Here is a 19239-nt window from a genome sequence, read left to right on the forward strand (position 1 = left end):
GGACATGGCAGGGCAGGGCTGAGATGCTCCTTCTGCTGCCTTTGGTTTGTCTCAGATTTAGGTGATAGTGTACATAGCAAGTATAGGCATCAACTTAATGCTCTCTGAGGGTCCCATTGCTGCCTGGTTTGAGCAGGTATTCCCTGTACCTGGAATGGGAATATTATTGGTACTGGCAATAGCTTACTAGTAAAAAGGGTTAACCCCTGAACTTTTAGAATATACCCTACGCGATTTGCTAGGTATAGTGTGGTATTCTAGTTGTGACACTGAAGAGTTAACTCATGCAACAGGCTTGGATGCTTTCGATATTCTTTCACTTTCACTGCTGTAAGTCATAAGTGACTCTGGAAGTACATGTGATGATACTGATGTAAAATTAATGTGAAGGAATATTCAAGTTCAGAATGTTCCTAATTAAGGGTGGCATTTTGTGGTCACTGATTGATTACAAAATCAAACATGTAGCATAAGAGCATTTTGGTTGCCCTTCTGCACATAGCTTTGGTAGAAAAAGATAACCTCTTCCGCAGATACCGATGAAGTTGATTCATATGTTTTGTGAGCCCAAATATTCAGAAAGGACATGAGTATCTATTGCTCTTAGTGAAATAAGGGGGTTTAATTTCTAAACAATCCACATGTGGGAATGAACAACCTTACCTCTTTCCTGTACTGATACCCTGCAATACCTTTATGATTATGATTAAGGCATTTTATTGTTTGTGGTTCCAGATAAATTTTAACTTTTTTTTTAAGGTACGTATTTTTTTTCACCCCTCATGGTGTCACTACAGGGCAGAGTTAAGATTGAGTGGTTTTTAATTATACATATGCATACTTCCATTATTAGATAGAAATGGTAGCATGATCAATAATGCAGAAAAGAAAGAATGTTCAATGAATATTCCGAATTGGGAGGGGAAAGATGTAGTTGTGTCATATATAACTCTGTCCATTCCATTAGTATCTTAGGAGAATGTTAAACAGCAGCTCCTAAAATTAGACATTCTTAAATCAGCAGGTCCAGATAACTTGAATCCAAGAGTTTTAAAAGAGCTAGCTGAGGAAATTGCTGAACAATTAGTGTTGATTTTCAATAAATCTTGGAACAACTGGGGAAGTTCCAGAAAGCTAGTGTTGTGCCAATATTTAAAGGATAAATTGGATGATACAGAATGATCTGATCACTGGAAGCTGGGTGCAAGCAAACAATATGCATTTTAATATGGCTAAAACAAAACGTAGGCCATACTTATAGGTTGGTGAGGAAACAATGATTCTGAAAAAGACTTGGGAGTCATGGTGGCCAATCAGTTGAACATGTGCTCCCATTGTGATGCTGTGGCAAAAAGGGATAATGCAATCCTTTGGATGCATAAATAGGAGAATCTGAAGTAGGAGCAGAGAGGTTATTTTACCTCTGTATTTGGCACTGGTGTGACTGCTGGAATACTGTGTCCAGTTCTGGTGTGAACAACTCAAGAAGGATATTGATAAATTGGAGAGGTTCATAGAAGAGCCATGAGAATGATTAAAGGATTAAAAAAAATGCCTTCTAGTGATAGACTGAGCTCCTTGAGTCTAAGGGGTGACTTGATTAGTCTATGAGTACCTACATGGGAAACAAATATTTGATAAAGGACTCTTCAATCTAGAAGAGACTAGTATAACATGATCCAGTGGCTCAAAGTTGATGCTAGAAAAATTCAGACTGGCAATAAGTGGTACATTTTTAATGGTGAGAGTAATTAACCATTGGAACAACTTGCCAAGGGTTGTGTGGATTCTCCAGTACTGGGAATTTTTAAATCAAAATTGGATCACTTTCAAAAAGATCTGCTCTAGGAAATATTTTGGAGGAGTTGTCTGGCTTGTGTTATACAAGAGGTCAGACTACAGGCACGCAATGGTCCATTCTGGCCTTGGAATCTATGAAGCCAATGCAATAGACAAGGAGTCTGTCAAGCATTGACGTTCAATCTAGCCTGTCATCATGGAACCTTTACAGAGCAGTGATGGTAGTGCCAAGTAATCTGCCAAATGAGTGTTCTTCACACATGTCCAATCTCGCTCATACAGTCAATAGAATTATTGTACGGAAACTCTCTGTAGAGAGAGGCTGCTGTTTGGTTGTTACCTCTTAAGTTATTTGAACCATTGACCAGACCTGCTTTGTAGCTTATATAATTGTAACTAAATATATTACAACAACCACTGAGCTAACTTATTAATTGCACCCTAATTTCTTTAAATATAGCCTGTGCTTAAAATTCCAATTAATTTTTAATTATATGGAAAGTTTGAAGAGTCTGTCATTTCATTTTTAAGATCATTTAGGACAAAGCAAAAACTGACACAGATGCTATATTCCTTAAAGGACCCAGTTTTTAGTTTAGTTTAACTCAAACTAATGGCTTGCTTATAAGTTCTCAGAAAATCCAGTCTGTACTTGAAGAAGAACATAGGCTGTAAGTTTGTGGAGGCAGTGCTGGGTTTACAATGGTGCCAGTGGCTCCATGGAGCCGGGCCCATGCTCGGAAGGGGCCCCAGCCTGCTCCGCTTGCACTGCACCCTGAGACCCTGCCCACCAATTGCTCATCTTGGCCTGCCCGTCAGCTGGCTAAGGGCTCCTCTCTGCCCCCTGGCCCCACTCCCCTGCTCCTCTCTGCCCCTTGGCCCGACCCCAGTGCACATCCGGCTCCAGGAAGTCTCTGCTTCCCACCACTTGTGGGGCCCCGCCTGTCTGAGTCGCCTGGGTCTGGTGCAGAAGCCTGGCCAGTCTCAGCCAGTGTCGGGGGGTGGCTTAGCTGGGTCCCTCCAGGCAAGTGGATCTTGAGGGAGCCCAGCCAAGGCAGGCCCTGGTCTGGCTGATTGCATCACAGTCACCAGGAGGCAGGGCGTGGGGGAGTGGGTCTCCTGGGAGGCTTATGGGGGGGGGGTGCTGGTCTGTGAGGGGGCAGGGAAGATGTGTGTGTTGGGAGACTAGGGCGTGGGGGTTCTGTGTGGGGTGCCGGGCAGTTGTAATGGGGCTGTGTGCAGGGGGCCATTGGGCAGGGGTGGTGTTGTGCAGGGTGCTGTGCATTTGTGTGGCGGGGCTTGGGGGGGGGGGTGCTGGGCATAGTGGGTCATGGGGGGTGGGGTCTGGTCATAGGGAGTTGGGGGGGGGGGGCTGCATGGCCCGAGCTGTGTGCTGTCAGCATGCCCCAAGGGGAAGGGGCATGCTGGTAGCACAGGGCCGGGTGGGCCACTGTGTCTCTGGTAACTGCCAGTTTATAAATAGTGCCCTCGCACTGGGCTGGACGGAGTGGGGCCGCCCCTGCCATGCCATGCCCCATTGCCCCTGGCTGGTTCCTCACTCTGGGGATTGACCTCCCCGTGCCAGGCTCCATTGCCTCCATGGGGGCCCACAAATATGTTTGGTGCCGGGCCCACAAAAGGTTAATCTGGCCCTGTGTGGAGGATATTTTCACACATGAAGAATTTGAATCCCTGCTTCACATGCCAAAGGAAAGTCAGCCTTAACTATTGAGTTCCAACTGACCCCTCTAAATATATGTACGTGAAAGTTGGAGGTCGGATTTAGTAGCATATAGTGGGCCTGATTTTTCCTTTCACTGACGCTGGTACAAATAAGTGTCCTTACTGGAGTCCATGCAGCTACCCGGGTGTAAAACTGGTATGACTGAGATCAGCATCAAGCCCCTAGTCTAGTGTCCAAGGATACAGAGTTTTTATAAATATGCAGGAATAACAGCTCTGGGCCAGATTCTTGGTACCCCTGTTCACATTAATTAGTACACTATTCCGCAAATTGTCCCACTGAAATCAACTGAACTACTTTTAAAATGCTACTCAGTGTGAACAGGGATGGGAGAATTTGAGTATATGAACCACATTGCGCTTATATTTGTTAACAGATAGGATCAGTGCGTCCTTAGTTTGGCGTAGAGACTTGCACCGATGTGTCCGATGCCCTACTCAGTGGGCTTTTGACTCTTGTGGAGTGGCCTCTGGGAAATTCCATTCTGGAGCTGAGAAACCTTCCTGATGGAAACCTCATTGAACCAGGCATGTCCATGAAACCTTTTGGTTCAAATGAAACCGTGCTTTCCTACTGAAGTTTCACTCAGTTTTTTTTGACCAGCTCTCCCCATTTGGCAATAAGGAAGTGTTTAAAAATGATTGACATTTTTACACACAATATTATTTTAATGAATCTCCATTAAAAGTGAATTTGACAATCTTGAAAGATGGTGTTGCACAAAAGTGCTTCCGTTCATTCACTCCACAGCCACTTCCAGCAGCTGCCAAAGATCTTACTGTGTCAGGAATAGGTAAATCTCTCCCATGTGCTAAATTGTCAGGTCTTGTCTTGTGGAACATGTCAGAAACATGCACCTGCTTAGTTGAGAAATTGCATCTGCAACTCCTATGCAAGTCAATGGGCATTTTATGTATGCAAGGAATGCAGGATTTGACCCTTAAAAGGAACATTTCAGGGTTGGCCCACAATTTTCCCTGCCTTTTTTTTTCCTTTTCAGAAATCCATATTACATTTTGGATTCTTTTTGCCCAAACAAATAGTCTCTTAAGAGAGAATCAGACAATTGTTGGTCTTCCAGGACTAATGGGCACTTCTGAACATCCTTCCAATAACAAACACCCCAGCATGTACACCCCAGCATGCCTGAGCAACTCTACAGTAACAAATTGGTGTGCATATGCCAAGAAGAGAGGAATTCTGGTCCGCAAACTGATTTTTGTTTTCAACTGCTGAGGTGTTACTAACTGGCTGGCATGATTTACCACTGTGACAACTAACCCTATTGGATGTACGGGCTATTAGGTATGTGAGGCTACTGCCCTCTACTGGATGGTGTCAAACTGACTCACTTGTCATAGGCCCTATACATTTTGTAGATGGCAATAGTTCTCCTTTAGTACTAGGGTTGCCAACTTTCTATTTGCAGAAAACTGAACACCCTTGCCCCACCCCTTTTTTGAGGCCACGTTCCCTGCTCATTCCATCCCCCTCCCTCTGTTGCTCGCTCACCTCCACCCTCACTCATTCTCTCATTTTCACCGGGCTGGGGCAGGGGGTTGGGATGCTGTGGGGAGTAGCGGTGAGGGCTTCGTCTGCAGGTACAGGCTCTGGGGTGGGTGCAGGAGGGGGCTCTGGGCTGGGGCAGGGGGTTGGGGTACAGGAGGGGGTGTGGGCTCTGGGTGGCGCTTACCTCAGGCAGCTCCCAGGGGCCTGCTGGCATCTCCCTCCAGCTTCTAAGTGGAGGCTCAACTGTGTGGCTCTCCACGCTTCCTGTGCTTGCAGGCACCGCCCCCTCAGCTCCTATTGGCCGCGGTTCTAGGCCAATGGGAGCAGCTGAACTGTGGGGAGGGGCAGTGTGCAGAGCTACCATGGCCATCCCTCTGCCTAGGAGCCAGAGGGAGATGCCAGCAGCTTCCTGGGAGTTGTGCAGAGCTGGGCAGGGAGTCTTCCTGTGCTGCTGACTGGACTTCTAACAGCCCGGTCAGCAGTGCTGACCGGAGCCGCCAAGGTCCCTTTTCGACTGGGCATTCCAGTCGAAAACCGGACACCTGGCAACACTATTTAGTGCAAGTGGTCAGAACCTTTGCCTTTGGAGCAGGAGCAGCTGAGTTCTAACTCAGCTGCTCTTGTGAGGGCCGGAGTAACCACGGTGTGCATTTAAAGTCCAAGGGAAACTGGTTTTTTATTGGCTATTACATGGTGATGCAGTAGGATCTTTCCAGCATCTTCCTGGCACCAACAGGAAGACAATCCTAAGAATTAACAGCGAGCCTCATGGTCACTTTCACTGTCTCTCTTGTCCTCTTTGTGGATGAGCCTAGTTTGGGCAAAGCCACTTATGGGTTTGAGCGCATCTGTGCTGTTGCCATGTGACGGTATTGTTAGAAGAGGATCCGAAACCAGCTAGCAACACACGCTGGAAAGGCTGTACCTCAGCTGATATCCAATGAGCTGATTATTGCAAAGGGAATTGGAAATGAGGGTTATCTTTCACCTTATGTGCCCACATAAATATTCAATACCCATTTAATAAGACTGTTTTATGAATTATTTAATTCTAAACTGATGGATAAAAGAGACCTTACACTACTGATCCTGAGGACTGAAAGGCGTGGGCAAAAAATCTAGTGAGCAAGACATTAAAGGAGATTTTGTATCACACTCATTTTATTGGATTATTATTTATACAGTAACTGTGAAAGGTATGTTAAAGGGACATTCGTTTCCACAGGTCCGTTAATTGTTTTAAGAGATCAGCTGAGAAAAAAGGGTAAAATCCCAGGCATTCTGAAATTAATGGCAAAACTCCCATTTAATTGAATAGGGCCGGGGATTGACCCATAATATTTTGCCCACATGCAGCCTTTTTCAAATGAAGTCATCCCTTGTGCTATAGGGCCAGAATCTGTTCTTTGAACTGTCAAGGTTTTCTTCCTCTCTTGCTTACACTAATGCAAATCAGGAGGAACTCAACAGAAACTGATTCGCTTATGCTGCTGTACAACTGATGTGAGAGGAGACCCAGGCTTAGAGTCTGCAGTGGGAATACTTTATTGCATAGAGTCTTAGAGACTGAGCCAAATATTTATCTTAACTATCCTGGTCCAGGGGAATGTTTTATGGTAAATTTCCCTGACCACTCAATTTTCAGCTAGTTTTGCCATCACTTGTGAAAAGCTATTTGCCAAGTCATTCCTTAAAGTAGGAATTAAGCACATTTTAGGCTGGAATGTTTGAAAGGACTCAGCACCCTCAACTGGATTCTGATTTTATTTTTTTCTTTCAGAAGATCTCTGCTCCCATTTAGGCATTTTAAATTAATGGCCATATTTTGAAAAGAGCTCAGCACATTGAGCTCTGAAGAATTGCCCTAAGGCCATGATCCATAGTCTACTGGTGGAAAGACTCTCTCTTTGACCTCAGAGTTTTGGCTCATCCCTTGTGGATGCAGTGAATATGTTCTGAGAATGAGTTGCTAAAATCTGCTTCAGAATCCCTGATCTTTCTTTGAACTCCTTAATGGTCTGACTTAGCTTCTGCAAAGGCCACCTCTTCATGTACGAGCTACCAAGGCATTTGCATGAACTGGGCCTCTTGAGGTTCAACGAATCTAGGGTGAGACATCTGGGTGTAAGTGCAGAGTCCTCGGCAGAGAATCTTCAGCTATGGAACTCCTAACCAACAATGATCAGGATCAGCATGAGTCTGACACAGCATATTGCAATATCCATCACTTTGTGCAAGCCTTCCCCAGTCTTGATGACTGACCAATGATAACCCAGCATCATGGATATTAAATAAGGTTGCCACCTGTCCAGGTTTTCCCATGATCATTCCTTTTTTGAGGTAGTTGTCCTGGGAAATCTGTCAAGGTGCTCAGGACACATTGCAACTGTCCAGTTTTATGAGCTCAAGAGCATCTCAGATGTCGCCCCCCCCCCTTTTTTTTTTAATCCCAGCAGGCAACCCTGGGATTAAAATGAATAACAATACCTCTCCAAGTCAAGGTTGGCTGTGTCTTGGTTTGGTGGAAAGCAGGGCTCTTTGGAACTAAAACAATGTGATTCTCAAGTTTGTACTATGGTGGTGGGTGCTTTACACATGTGAAAGGTAGGTGGCTATAGAGATGTGGAAGAGTCTCCTTACCCATGTATTTTTTAGCCTCTGAGACTACCAACAAGAATGGCAGTCCATAATAGCAATAAAAGTTGATTTTTTTTAAGTGAACAAATGCCTAGCTGGAATTTGATCAATTTCCCAAATTCATTTCACACACAGTTGCCCCAGAAGTGTCAGTCAGTAACAATTTCCAGTTGGTATTGATTGGTGTAACTTGGCAGTTTAGAACAAGAAACCAATCCCTGGAGCCATTTAGACATTAATCTTGCATTCCTCCAATAAGGGACTGTTTTTACTTGCTTGTAGCTGCCATGAAAATAAGTGGTTTATTATTTATCACCACAGATTAGGTTCTGTTGAAATTAGTTTTGGGGTAAAATTTTCAAAGGTGCCTAAGTTCCATGGAAAATCAGTGGGATTTGCATCCGATGAAGTGAGCTGTAGCTCACGAAAGCTATGCTCAAATAAATTGGTTAGTCTCTAAGGTGCCACAAGTACTCCTTTTCTTTTTGCAAATCACTTAGTGTTTTTGATATGTTTGGGATTCAGTAAAACTAAAGTACAATCTTGTTCAATTCACTGTCTGCTTGATCCTGCAAGGTGCTGAGCAGCAGGGCACGATACTCACTTGCTCAAGTGCTTTACTGCGTCAGGGCTCCATTGCTAAGCACCTTGAAAGGTTTGAGCCCAAGAGTAGTGGAGTTCCAATAAACAACCAACAAGTTACAGTCATCTATGCTGACTCTTCAGGAAATAAAAGAAATAAGAATGCAAGTACCCTTCCTATTTCAGTATTGAGTAAATAGGCTGAATGTACAACATTCTTCTAAAATTTTATAGAACTCTCTGAAGTAGATCACCCTGACACCCCTAAACATTGGGTAGTTTGAAATCCAAACCTAGATCTGAAACCCAAGTTCGCAGTGGCCCCTTATGTTCATAATATAGCCTGGATCCACATGCCCCCCAAGCTCTGGAATGCTTGAAATCTAGATCCAGATTCTGCAGCTTGGTCCCATCACTACAAAAACACAGGACTTGACTCTAATCTCAGGATAGTTTTACACCAATTTAATCTAATGATTGCAAAGGAATTCCTCTCTGTTTACACGAGAACAAGGCAATCGAGAGTGGAATCAGAACCACAGACTTGGGAGATATCAATTTATTAATTAAATAAGCCAGCAGCCTCTGAAACAAAAGCTGAAGGATTGAAAACAGGAAACCTGGATTTTCTCTGTCCAGTTTTTTCCCAGTAGCTGTCCCATTCTCACCCAGGGCAATCCTGGGGAGAAAGGATTAGCTGTAGTTTTCAATTTCACAGCAAGCTTCCCAAGCTCCATAGCAGCTCTGTGCAGGTTCTATTTCCCGCACCCCCCCAACACTCAGTGGTATTCCAAATATTATTTTATAGAGTTCTTTTTTTCCGAAGTGCTAAAATAAAAATAGTTTCTTTTTCCTGCTGCACTAAACTGATGCGAGCTCCGTTTTCAGTATTATTGGGTAACAAACCTATTAATCTATTTGGGTTTATTGGTGTTTTGTCTTACAAAATCTTTTTGTCCAAAAAAATCAGTCTTATTAAAAGACAGTCCCTCCAAAGGCACTCTTTTTTCGCTTACTATTTGGAAGTAAAATGTAAAGTTTAGTTTTTAAAGGGACACAGACCAAAAAAAAAAAAAAAAAATCAAAGTTCAGGTATCTAATTTACTTGCTTTTTATGACATTTCTTTACCATCTTCATTCAATAGCCAGTGAAACTAGATTGCTCAGTTTCATTTTCTGTGGATAGTCAGTTTCACTTTAATTTCTACTCAGTATGTGGATTTCCATTGCTTCTGGAGAAAGCTAAATTGCCTCTCAAAGAGAAAATCGCTGTTTGTAAGAGAAATATAAATAATCATCAGACACTTTCATTCATATTAAGTTTTGTAAAATCATTTAGCTAAACCTGTATTTTGAGGCTAATCTTCTTGATGGTCTCTTTAACCTAATACACACTGAAGCTATTATGAAACACATCCAATAACCTCAAACACATGAAAAGCCACAAAGAGCTAATTGAAAACTTTCATCCACGCTTTTTTTTTTCCTTTTGGGAACTTGGTTTTTGACTCAACTTCATATTTCCATGGAAAACTTTATTTTTTCTGTCTCCTCCCTCCCTCCTCCCCCCCCCCCAAAAAAAACCCACTCCAAAACTGAAATATTTCAACTTGACCCCTTCCTCCCAGCTTCCCCTGCATGACATGTGTGCCCCACAGCACATTGCAAAAATTCCCCAGAAGGCATTGCAGCATAGGCTGGTGCATGGCACACTGGAATACCTACCTATTCATGGTGCACTGCACTCTGCATTGACACAAGCATTCCTGGTCAGTACATGCAGCGCTGATGCAAGCAGCCAAGCATGCACATGCACAAGTGGTATACTAACTGCAGTTTCTTTACTCCGACCTAACTTGTGACAACCAAAGTTTGTGGTGTAGGCATGGCCTCACTCCCATGATTGGTGCTATTCAGGTACTATGCCATACAGTAGTAAATGTTTTTGTACCATATACTGTGGACACTGGAAAACACCATTGCTGATCAATGAAATGAGTATTGGTTGCATGCAGATTAACCTCTTCATTCAGATTTTGTTGATGAGCTAGTAGATACGCTCTTTCCCCTGAGCCAATGGCCCAGTGAGGTGTTATGGGCTACCATGCTAGTGTGGGGGTGAAAACAAAGTTTTATGGATTATTAAAAAGCCCATGGTGATTCTAAGAGTAAGGGGTGGGTGGGTGTGTGTGTGACTCCTGACATTCTGGCCATGTTCCAACTGGGGCAATTCAAACCCATCCATTGAAATCCCCTCTGCGGTTTCTGTTGGGTAACGCAGTTTCTCTCCCTTTGTGCTCAGTTGTTGCTTGCCGTTCAGCAAGGGGTGAACTGAATCTTGTAGGTATCTTTTAAAAGAGGAGGAGATTCTTTGCGTTGAAGGGTGATTTGTAAATGAGAGCTATATTATTTTTGCTGCATTTTGTATATTCATACTTCTGAATTTGGTGCTTATGTATCCCCCTCTGCCAAGTGGTGTTGAACCCAGCCCTTGTTGCTCCCAACACTTAGAGGTTCTGCGTAACATTACAGAACAGAACTCCCTTTAGTCACACAGTGAGGATAACACTTCATAACCTCTGTATGTCCAAGACCAAAGTGAATTTTAACCCAAATCGGCCATAACTGATCACTTTGGCAAAGCAGGTCTGCCAATCGCTTAGGTAAAGTAGGTGTGTCTGTGCAAATATGGTCTGCTCCTGAGGACTTTTCTCCCAGATGGCAGGGGAGAACTCATTCAGACCCTGGCTTACACTTGTACAGAAAGGAGAATTAATAACATCTGCATTTTCTCTTAGTATGCTAAATTGAGTCAGTGCCGTGTAATTAATGTGACCCAGCTTCCATTAGAGAACAGCAGTAAGAGGCACTGCCAGTTACCTTGCGTTAGTCAGGGATGTGTTACCCAAGCCAGAGAGATCATTGTCAAGAGAACACTACAGGAAAACGCTGATTCATGTGAGCTGAACAGTAGATTCCGTTGTGGCAACTGCATTGTTGTGGTCAGTTGAGTTAGTCTACCATTGCTTGTGCTAAACATGGGGACCCATGGAGCTATCACAGCTAAAGAAACCTCCATTCAGTCATTTCAACATCTCTGGCACCAGGCAAAGACTCAATATCTATCAAAACAGTGTTGCCATTTCTTGCAAGTCTCATGAAATTGTGCAATTTTCTTAAAGCCCTAGCTCCTGGGATCTGGTGGAGCCCATGCCTGGAGTAGCAGGGAGGGCTGCAGATCAGGAATGAGATGCACCGTTAAAATGGTGGGGGAAACTGGAACTGATAAAGCATCTCAGCAGTGAGCTGCTATGGCAGAGCTGTGTGACTATCTATTCTACATTGTCTGCCTGCACTGGGCCTGGCTGCTGTGTTGTTAATCCCTTCATAACATGAGCCCTAAATTCACTCTCAGAAATATTCATTGTGTGTTTATCTGAATCCTTGGGATCTTTATTTGTGGCTGCTACTGGGGAGCAGAGCCCGGTCTCTAAAACATGCAGAGCTCTGGGAGATAGCCGGCCACCATATGCCAAGATGTGCTTTACACAGGGCTGCCATATGAGCAGGAAGATAAATTTGCCTCCATCTAGACTGAATAAACGTAAGGTGGAGGAACAGCCCGTTTCGTGCTGCGGTGGCATTGCATTAGCAAAAACAGTGCCCGGCCCTGAAGGAAGTGGGTAATATTTTACTCAGAAAACCTGGGGGTGAGTGCTGTGACAGGTAGGCTGCCTTTTGAACAACATTGGATCACCCATCTCTGTTAGACCTTATTTTTCAGGGCTTGTAACTTCTAAGAGTATTGCCTTGAATGTATTTTCTTTGGACTCTGTCTGGTTGCAAAGGGACGTCATCTCAAAGGAGAGAGAATGGCATTCCTTGGACTTTCCACTCAGCACGTCTTTATTGAGAGGCTTTGACTGCCAATGTGGCCCAGAGAGGGCTTCATTGGTGCAGCCACTCTTTGGCCCTCTCCTAGGGGAGCAGGAGAATAAGCCATTTGTTTAGTGAAGTGTCTTCCATTGGATGGACTCTCGCAATGATGAACAAAATGATCTAAATCAGCATGCCCGATGCTCATGGACATCCCGCAGAAACGAGACAGAGAACAGACTCTCTAGTTTTCAGAGCAGATGGAAGGAGCCAAATATTCCCAAGTTGACGGACAGCTGGCCTCCGGAAATGTGGACAGTTGGCTGCTCATGAAAACCTTCAAGGTACTTTGGAGCATATGCTTCCTTTTTCCTGACATGTCACATCTCTTACACTTAGGTTTTTTACTGCTGGCCTCATTGCAGCATACTATATTGGTTGGCTAAGTATACAGGCCTGATGTTTATAACATGACAAATGAGGCAATGATTGAAGCTATGTACACTTTCGTTTCTTGGATATGTGCTAAGGGATATCTGAGCTGTAATGAGGCAGGTCAAGGCCTGGAAAAAAGGGCCTTGGCATGGCCGACTTAAGGAGCTCAATGCATTTAGCTTATTGAAGAGGAGTTCCAAAGCAACTTCATCGTGGTCTGTAAGTCCCTATGCTGGGAGAAGATTTCTGACATTTAGCAAAAGTGAAACAAGAGCCAATGGCTGGAAGTTAAAATTAGAAACATTTTAAAATAGAAATAAGACACAACTCCCTTACAGTGGAGAAAATTAACCATCAAATCAGCTTACCAAAGGAAGACACAAATTCATCATCGCTCTGAATCTTTAAATTGAGACTTGGCTGTCTTTCTAAAAGATGTGCTTTAGTTCAACCACAAGTAATTGGGCTGGGTAGTGTCATGCATCAGCGCACAAATAAGACTAGCAAGTAGTGCCCTGGAGCTTTTCCCAGGCTGGCCAGCCTAAACCAGAGGAGCAATGTGTGTCTAGACCTTACCACGCAAGAGGTTCATCTGTCCCATGTTTGGTCCTACAACAAAAGACATTAGTCACTCTGATGTACTATGGGGTTCTATTGATTAGAGCTGGTTGGAAAATGGGCTTTTTCCCCCATAGAAAACTTAGACTTTGTCAAAAAAAAAATTGAAAAAGTAACTATTTTTGGCTGAAGAACTAAGTACGTATATTGATTAAAAAATGCTATGATGGTGCCCCCTCATAGTAGCCGTTCATGTGCCTCCTTTTCCTCTGTAAGCTGGCTCCAAATTTGGATAACATCGCCCATGAAGCCCTATTGTCCCCCCTGACATTTATGGGAGGTGGTAGCAACATGGGAGTGCCTGGCTACAGTGCATCATGAAAGATGTAGTTCAGCTGGGGAGCCTGGCCCATTAAAAGAGAATGGGTACATGAGGAAACCTTACTACAAGTCCTGTGGGGCACCTTGGCAGACTATCCAAATCAAAATATTACTGTTTTTTGGCTGAAACATTTCAGTGTTGGGTTATTTAGTTTTTTTTATGAAAAATCAAAACATTCTATGGAAAGCCAGCACTTCTTTAAAAATATTAGTTTAGATGGAAAATTGGTTTTCCATAGGAAAAACTGAACATTATTGATCTATTATATTTATAGAGTGCCAACCACCATAGTGCCTATGGGCTGGAGCTCCATTCAAGATATTTGACCAGGACATTGGAACATCAAAAAAGAGACTTACCTCAGAATACATCCCATGTGTTACAGTGCGCACAGCTCAGTTCACAAGACTTTGAAAATTTAGTCAGTGTGGTGTGGATACCTGCTTTCTACAGACATGAGCAATAAATCCAGCAGTTATGTACCTCACCACTGCCTCAATCCAAAGAGCTCCTCATCAGCGGGGCCATAACTTTCAATCCTTTGCTATCGTGTCAGAGCCCTACAAAACTGCACAGCACTTTGTCCTTCAAGCAGGGATCTGCAACTGTTTCAATACAAGACCATTTTACGGTGTGCAGTATTTTTCTTCTGAAAGGCTTTGCAGAGTTAATGCAAGGTAGGCTATTGCATAAATCACCAACAAACAGCTAAAGGAAGGCTGCTGTTTTTTCCCCTCTTTCCCTGAGACATTGCTCTCAGTTCATCAGTTTTATAGCCGCGCCTTGGAATAGCTGAATACCTGACTCTACTTAAAAGTTTTGGATGCTCCATTAAATCTGGGCAGCTGCTGAGTCTGTCTGTCCCCTTTCTTGGCTGCGAGTCAGCATAAGGGATTTGGATAGTGTCATTTCATCTGAAGGGCTGTCTTGTTGTTCTGTTATACTGGACAACTTCTGGAAGCAGTTTTCCTGGGCTATCAAAAAGTTTGTAATAAATCTTAATAAGGCATCCATGCTATGATGAATTATCTGATTCTGTACTAGGATCTTGGCTTCTGTTCCCAGCAGAGAGAGGCGCAAACTCAAAACCCTGCTCCAGAACTGTTTAAACTATTACCTCTCTGTTTTATGATCTATCCAGAAGAAAGGCCATTACGTTTACAGGCTGAGAGCTCCGCAGGGTTTGTCAGCTACTTGCGCAAGTCAGTTCCTAAGGCAAACTTCTGCTCTTAGATTAGAGGCTTCGCGTCAGTCCAAATCTAAGAGTTCTAGGGAGCATTACTCCCTGAAAAGGAAAGTGGATGTAAGCTGGGAAGCACAACAAGGTCAGGAGAAAATGTGCCCCATACATCCAAGCTCAATTATAATGCTTTGTGGTTTGGCAGAGCTGCTCTATTATTTCTATTTCAGTAGCACCTAAGGGCTTTCACTGAGATCAGGGTCTCATTGTGCTGGTGTAACCCACACACCTTCTGGGTGTGGTGTTGTGTCCCATCTGGTGGCGCTGAGACCACTTAGAGAGATAAAATGAGTCTGCTCTACAGCCTTAGCTAACAGTCAGTTGGCTTTTAGTTCATGCGGTAGAGGCTCATACACTAAGATCCAGAGGTCCCAAGTTCGATCCCTCCTGCCAATGACCAGGGTCTGTCGGTGTTACACTGGCCCTGTACAAACACATAATAGGAGACAGTCCTGGACATGAGCTGCTCACGCTTTAAACAATGAAAGTTGTATAACTACCATTTTATGATGGGGAACTGAGGCACAGAGATTAGGGGTACATCTACACTGCAATAAAAGACCCGCAGCAAGTCTTAGAGCTGGGGTAAATTGACTCAGGCTGGGGTTGCAGGGCTAAAAATAGCAGTGTAGGCATTCAGACTGCAGCCCTGGCTCTGAAAACCAGCCATGGTCTCAGTGCCTGGGCTCCGGCCCGCGCCTGACCATCTGCACTACTTTTAGCCCTGCACAGCATGATCCCGTGAACCCAAGTCAGTTGAGATGGGCTCTGAGACTTTCTGCTGCAGGTTTTTCTTTGCAGTGTAGACGCACTCAAATTGTCTTGCCCTAGGTCCCATAGGGAGTCTGTGGTGGAGTTGGGAGCTGTACCCAGATTTCCTGAGGCCCAGTCCAGTGCCTTAGTCAGACAACCATCTTTCCTTTCTGCACTACGTTTTCTCAGCATTATTGTTGTAAGCAGAGTCAGGATGAGCTCCATCCTGACATCTGGTGGTGAGGTGTGGCAAGTTGTGGAAAAGAACTTCAGGGGCTGATCTCATTTGCATAGGCACACCCACCCCACCTAGAATGAGGCCATAACTGCCCAAATGGTCACTTTGGCTGTTGTGGGATCCCCAGTGTCTCTGTTATTGGGGCGGGAAGAATAAATTGTTATTACCCTGATTATGGGAACTGTGGTTGGAACTGTACTTGGCCTTTTGTTATGATGGAGGGACTCACCATCAACTAAGTAGCACTCGCTAGGCAAGGGACATGGATTCCAAAACTCTGTGAATGGAGAGAGGCTTGAGACAGGTATTCATACCTGGTGGCGTGGGCCTCTTTGTGAGGGCCTGAAACACCAATTGCACCTCTGTCTCTCTCCACTGTGGAATGTCAGCTAATTTTGGGTCTATTAAGAGTCTTGCTACAGGTACTGTGCTGAATTCACTTTGGCCTTATGGTGCACCAGCTCTAAGGCTCCCACTACTGAGAGCTGGAATCACTGAGCACTGTGTCAAGTAGTGGGGAGCCGGAAGAACTAGAGTGCAGTGGTGCTGTTCGTGGATAGGCTGGCAGAGTGTTCGTGAGACGGTGAGGTGAGCTGTGCAGAGCGGAGCCGTTTGTGCGACAGCGGAGTGTTCGTGAGATGGTGAGCTGAGCAGAGCTGTTTGTGAGACGGCGGAGTGAAGCGTTCGTGAGACGGCGAGCTGTGCGGAGCCAGTCGTGGTGGAGCAGAGCCGTTCATGAGACAGCAGAGCAGAGCCCTGTGGGGCAGTCAGCTTCAGGACATGTAAGGTGCCCCTTACCATTTTCCCCCCCACACAGGCACATTTTAGCCAGACTGGGGAGTAACACTCTGCAGATGAACTTTTGAACTCTGGGGCTGGACTTTTTGAACTTTGGGTGATTTGTGGATTGCTGGACTCCAGAGACGTTTGGGTTCTGGGACTCAAGAACCCGAGGGAAAGGATGTGGCCCAATTTGCTGGGGTGGGTCTTTGCTCATGGTTTGGTTAATGAACACTAGTTGTGGTGTTTCCCCAATTTAATGCTGATGTCGTTTACCTCATGTTATTAAAGATTCTCTGCTACACCGAGACTCTGTGCTTGCGAGAGGGGAAGTATTGCCTCTTTGTGTAAGATTTTCCCAGGTCACTGGGTGGGGGCTCGAGCCAGTTTTGCATTTGCTTTGATGAGAGGGAACCCCTGTGTACTGAACCCGGCCCTTGCTGCTATCAACTTGGCCTGGCAGAAGGGTTACATTGTGATGCCTCGTTTTTTGTTATCTGCTTCCAGCTGTGAGCAGACACGCTGATATACGTTCTTCTGGGGAGATTTCTAGTTGGAGAAGAAGCATAAAGTGGTAGAAATCCAGGAATTTACCAGAATACTCTGGTTCATTGAACTAATACTATTGTTGGTAGGGCTGACTGGAAAACAAGAATTCTTTCTCATGAAAACTCACAAGGTTTCATATTGGGATGACATTTGGCCTATCTGAAACTGTTCAGGAAAAACCCAAGTGAGACTTCTGCTAGAATAGTCCAGTGGTTTGGGGCACTCGGCTGGAATGTGGGAGATCCAGGTTCAAATCCCTGCTCTGAGTCAGGCAGTGCACCCTATACTGGTGGCTCTTCTTGGGCTGGTCTCTCACACTCTCCGGTTTTGGCTGGAGATTCCATCCTGGACCGGGACCTAAGAAACTGACACAAGTGTCATCAGAACAGATACATTTCTGTGAAAAGTTTTGGTTTCAACAAATCAGCATTTATTGTTGGAAAAAATCATTTCACTAAAAATTTCCCAATCAACTCCTTCTGTTTCTCAATTTGGTGATTCCTCTGTGATATGGCTGCCTCTGGAAGAGGAAATGCCAAAATACCATGGGAACGGCTAGTTTTGTAGCATGTTGGACCTTATCCAGAGTGTTAGTACTTTTGTGTTTCAGTGCTGTGCTTTAGTGTTTTGGATTTGGTCCTTCCTGGAAGCGCTATGTGAGCAGAGGGGGAGGAACATGCAGTTGCAACATACAGTAGCAATTTAGGTGGGAAAGTAGCCTGGCAACTTAGCTGGCAGGGGAGATACCATGATCACAAAGGCAGTTTTCCCAGAGTGAAGTGCATCCATTGCACTGCGGGTGCGCTGACCCCCGCGATTTCCGCAAATGCGAGAAACTCGACTGCATAATTTGTGGTAGTGGGGGACTGCATTCACGTTTTCCCCTGGCTAAAATTCAAAAAAAACCTAGTATCACTGCACTGCTGGAGTGTCTCCTGTTCGTGGCAGTTAACATTCCTCATCCCTGGGCCATCAGTGGGTGAGATTATGGATAGCCCCAAGTGGGCATTGGGGAGTGCTTCCTGTTGCTCTCTAGTGACTCCTTCTGGCCAATGCAAGAAGCATTGGTGAGCCCCAGAAGGTGCTGCCATCAGCCCTGCTACACCAAAAGCTGGGTGTTGTGATGATGGAGAGGGAGGCACAAAATATAGTGCAGGTTGGAGGCCAGCTCTGCTCCAGTCAGAGAACATCAGCAGTTACAGCACTGTCCCTCAAAGCACAACACTTGCAACGTGGGAGGTACAGGACCCTCACCAACCACTGTAACCCACGTGGATTTTCACAGCTTGCTGATCACACCTCCAAACTTGGTGGGTCAGCTGAACATTTTAATTTTCCCTGTCACTCCAACTCGGGGTAGGGGGCAGGTGGGCTTAGTCATAGCACAGGTTCTGAGCTACCTGCCAAATGTTAAAAGTACTGGATACGCCATAAAAGCTAAAGGCCTTGCAAGTCCCTCATATTGGTTTGGAGGGGGGAGGGGATATCATCCGGCAGCATTCTACAAAAGCAAGACCCACTCCTCTGACATCTGATGCGGTTTCGCTCAGTGCCCCTCAGCACTTCCCCATGAAACGAGCTAGCTGCTTTACAGCTTTTAACAGAGACAGGATCAGACAGCCTGGAGCGGCTGTATCATTAATGCGCATGCATTGCCTTGTTGCAAAGGAGGAGTCCCCAGAGAACGATCCTCCACTGCAGGATCCTTTCACCAGATGGTGAATAAAGAGGGACTTTAGTTGGCTCCAACTATGCCTGATTTACTGTCTCCCTCTAAAGAGTCCAGGATTGGGGATAAGCAGGCACACTTCATCCTATTGGAATGCACTTACTAAAGCCCCGTTAAATGGAAAAGGTGAAGGCCCAAGCCAAAATGTTTCAGCAACTTCAATGTGGCTTGAAACTGGTATATGTGAAAAGGCTGTTGTGGTTGGAAGCTTTTTTTATAATGGTTTTAAGAACACTTTGAAGTGAGCGGTTATGTCTGGTGATGGAGTCCCAGTGCGGTTGTCACAGAGATCCAAAGTCCTTTGGCAGTGATAGCTCTATCACTGGGGAACTTGGTGTAACTGTAGCCACTTGAGGCAGTAGATCCTGCCACTATGTGTATGGATTCTCCAGGATTTCCAGGTACAGGGGATTTGCAGGATTGGCCC

The 19239-nt window shown here is 44.8% G+C and overlaps 1 non-coding gene across 1 annotated transcript; it reads left to right on the forward strand.

Moving 5' to 3' along the window:
- The first annotated feature begins 17806 nt into the window (after nucleotides 1-17806).
- LOC125621913 (U1 spliceosomal RNA) lies at nucleotides 17807-17970 on the forward strand. Its single transcript, XR_007352625.2, has one exon. It is a non-coding gene; the product is annotated as a U1 spliceosomal RNA (small nuclear RNA).
- The last annotated feature ends 1269 nt before the right edge of the window (nucleotides 17971-19239 follow it).

Source organism: Caretta caretta, chromosome 14, assembly GCF_965140235.1.
Source record: "Caretta caretta isolate rCarCar2 chromosome 14, rCarCar1.hap1, whole genome shotgun sequence".
Classification (NCBI taxonomy): Eukaryota; Metazoa; Chordata; order Testudines; family Cheloniidae; genus Caretta; species Caretta caretta.